The sequence below is a fragment of the Pteropus alecto genome, unplaced genomic scaffold, assembly GCF_000325575.1.
Source record: "Pteropus alecto unplaced genomic scaffold, ASM32557v1 scaffold40, whole genome shotgun sequence".
Lineage (NCBI taxonomy): Eukaryota > Metazoa > Chordata > Mammalia > Chiroptera > Pteropodidae > Pteropus > Pteropus alecto.
In genome coordinates, this window is record NW_006431919.1 from 18,063,649 (window position 1) to 18,067,446 (window position 3,798).

At 53.4% G+C, this 3,798-nt stretch overlaps 1 non-coding gene across 1 annotated transcript; it reads right to left on the reverse strand.

Moving 5' to 3' along the window:
- Nucleotides 1–735: 735 nt before the first annotated feature.
- LOC112475250 lies at nt 736–854 on the reverse strand. The gene has a single exon (XR_003044657.1). It is a non-coding gene; the product is annotated as a 5S ribosomal RNA (ribosomal RNA).
- Nucleotides 855–3,798: the final 2,944 nt, after the last annotated feature.

Below are 3,798 nucleotides of genomic sequence, written 5' to 3' on the forward strand. Positions count from 1 at the left end.
TAGGCCGAGGGCAGGAAGCGGTGGAGCTGGGGGTGCAGCTGATCCAGCGGTGCATCCGCAAGCAGGGCGACTGTTTTCGGTCTTCTCCAGCATGGCGGCATCTCTGCCCCACGGTGCCTATGGTTTTCCTAGTTCCTCCCTTTATTCAATCTTGAACACCGGTTTCTGGATCTTTATTCTGTGCCAGGAGGCCCTGGGCAGACCTGGGGGTACAGGTGTGATCGCTGCCCTATTGACATTGCCACTCAGGGTTGCAGAGATCTCGGGCTTAGAATGGCTCAGCCCTTATCTGCCCATCCGCTCAGCGCCTCGTGTTCCCCATTCCAATTTCTGCTGCCATCGTCGCCTCATTCATTGCTCAAGCTGGAGATCTAGGAGTTTCCTGCCTAACTTGTCCCTTCCCCTCATCCCCAACGCCTGATCCACCTGCTGGTCCTGTCCGTGGTTCCTCCGAAATAGAACCGTTCTGGACCCCTTTTCTCCATCTCACGGACATCATCTTCCTCCACCCGCACTTAACGGGCGCAGCCGCATCCCAGGTGCATGTCTCATTTCTTCGTTGTTCTCTCTCCTCCAGGGGTCCTCACGCGTGGGGTCCCAGACCAGTAGCAGCAGCATCACCGGGGAATTTGCTAGCCATGCATGTTCTTGGGTCTCTCCCAGACTTACTACGTCAGACTCTCCGGGGGTGCGGAGCCCCACTATCTTGATGTTTTTAAAATTTTTAATTTTTTACGCCTACGGCACCTGGTCTTCCTAGGCGGTCTCCCATCCAAATACTAACCAGGCCCGACCCTGCTTAGCTTCCGAGGTCAGATGGGATCGGGCGCGTTCAGGGTGGCGTGGCCGTAGACTCCACTATCTTGATTTTCACAAGCACCTCAGGCGTTTTTGACGCAAGTTCGTGATTCCTTAGACCCACTTGCTTCCAGATGTTGGACACACAATTCCCTTTCTAGCCTCAGGGCCTTTGCACACACCGGTCCCTCCGCTTGCAACACTCCCCCTACCCTTACTGTACACAGACAGCACCTTCCCCTCATCTTTCGGCCTCAGCAAAAACGTCGCCTCCTCAGAAAGACCTCCCCTGACTATTTTGAAATAGGTTTCTCTGATAGTCTCCATTTTAGTTCCTTACAAGTCTCTACACAGCACACACGATCGGTACTAACTTTTTTATTTTTTTCCTGTCTCATCCACTAGGAAGTAAACTTTTAGGGAGTAGGGGCTGTGTCTGTTCACCTCCATATTCCTGGTGCCTAACGCAGCGCCGGAAATATAGCGTGGAATGAATGAGTGAATGAATGAATGTGGTCTGGTTTATTTTGTTTTGCCCACAAAGTCCTTACTTGTCCTGAAGGTCTCATCTCAAAGTTCGCCTTTTCCAGGGACCCTTCCCTCATCGCCCTAAACGGGACTAAATCTGTATTCTCCCAGCCCTCTTGATGGTGCCATCGTGACCCTCATGTCCTTGGGAGGCAGTGGGGGCCGGGCTTGCGGCACAGAGACCCGGCTTCACCAAACAGCCAGTGCCACTTCCTGGCTGCTTGTCATTTTGCCTGAGTTCCCTCATGTACAAGATGCGAGGCTCAGAGATAATGTGCACAGACCCTTCGGAAGTGGTAGCTGTTCTTGTTTCAGAGCTAGTTGCTCACACAACTCTCTCTTCCAACAGCCCGGGAGCTCCTGGAGGGCTGGCCTCCGCCTTGTCACCCATGCTGGTTGAGGGCAGAGGCGTGGTGAGTCCTCTGCACGCCCCTCCCCATGCATGTCCAGGGCATGGTTTCGGTGGCCAGCCGGCCGGAAGACAGGGCGAAGGCTGTCTGTGTCTGTGGGTGAGCCCAGCCTATGAGTCACAGGGAAAGGGAACACAGCTGGTTTGAAAGCAAGTTAGACCTATTTACTGAACCCCCCTCCACTGAGCATCACAGATAGATGGGCCAAAACGCAAAGAAAATCATGGGATCGTAGCTTGCGCCGAGTGTCCCGTTTGCCCAGAGACGCCACCGAGCTGTTTTGCAACATGGCCTGGAAAAGCCCAGGGGGCTTCTTTTCTCCTCGAAACCACTCCCTTCCAGCGCTTATCCTCAGGTGCATGGGCGGCCGGGAATGCAGGAGACAGTGGGTTCCGGGGAAGGTGACCCTCACTAGGTGTCCGTGGAAATCTGCTTTTCTCTCTCCTGGCCTCGCGGTAGGTGTCGGTGCCTGCCAGCCCAGTGTCCCCCCTGTACCCTACCCTTTTCTCTGGGGCTCCCTAAACTGCTCCACCGGTGCCAACCTACGCCCAGGCTGGGGGCAGCAGACACACCTCCAAGCTCAGCAGTGTTTGCCATCTTGTGCTCTGTGTTGTCTCAGGGGGCACTTTGAGGTCCTGGCCTCCTCTGGGGGCAGGCCTTTGTCATCGGTCGGCTTCCTGTGCCCTTCTGGGGTCAGCATGCTTCCGGTGGTCTGCTCCAGGCCTCCCTGAGTGATGTTGGTGTTTTCTCTACTTGAGGCATTGGGTCTCGCTTTCGTGATTTTTGGCATAGTACCTGTGCAGCTACTTATATTATTTCATATTTTCCTCCAAACTTACTGTTCAATATCAACGAATTTATTTTAAGTGGGAAATTATATCTATCATAATTTCATAATTTTATCTATCGTCATTTCTACTATCATAAGTAGAAAACCAGAGTCAGTTGCCATTAAGTGGTAACGATAATGCGCTCTGTGCATTTCAGCTACGTCTTTTTGCCCGCCGGAGACTGGCGCTTCAGGCCTTTTTGTTCCAAGACAGAACAGCAAGTTTTAGATGTCTGGGAAAGTCATATGAGCATTAAACTGTGACTTTTTCCTTGACATGATCAGAAAGTTCGAAAGAGAATTGAGAGCAAATTCATTCCCCGACTTAATGCTATTTAAGGCTCCGTCACAGTACAAACACGAACCATTTTAGGTATGAAGAACCAGCACGTAGTGGAGGTGCTATGCGTTTTGTATAGATTAACTCAGCTTTTCGTTACAACAACTCTCTGATGTCGTGTGATAATGATGCCCATCTCACAGGTTAAGAGCGAGAGGCATCGGGAGGTTAACTCGCCCACGTTCATACCATCGTGAGCAGTGGACGCAGAATTTGAACCTACCTGTCTGGTTCCGGATCCCTCGATCTCAGACGCTCCTCTCTATAGCGTCTTAAAGGTACCACTCGTCCCGACACTTTGGGAAATGCAATGCTGGCTGTGGGAAAGGTCGCAGATAGTGAGGCCAGGGTGTCTCTTCCCTGGGCTTGGTGGGTCTGGCTCTGTCGACAGCCGCTCCCTCCTGGGGCCAGGAGCTCTGATCGTCGCTGTGCCTACAATGCTCTTGTGTCTTTGGCTCTGTTCTCTTCACTGAGTGCTTGCTGCGGACATGCAGATAAACGCGCCCGAGAGCCCTCCAGTTGCTCACAGTTGTCCTGTGACAGACAGAGAGAGGGGGACTCATAATGGGCACTGAAAATGCCTCATGGTGGAGTTCCAGTACCGAGGGGCTGGGGTGGGCGGCAGGCACCTCGCTCGGGGTGGGAGGAGGAGAGGGAGCTGGGGTTTGGAGAATGCTTCCTTAAATGAGGACGGGAACAAAGGCCATCCAGGGCACGGGGAAAGCATGAGCAAAGGCCCGGGATCACCAGCTGGGCATCTTCCTGAGTCCCCTGGGAGAGGGAAGGCGGGTCTGGGCTCCTTCCTGGCCCTGGTCCTGCCAGCCCCAGGCCACCCTGCTGAGAAGAGCCCGCACCAACTCTCCTTTGCCTTTGCTTTTTCAAAGGGCACAGAT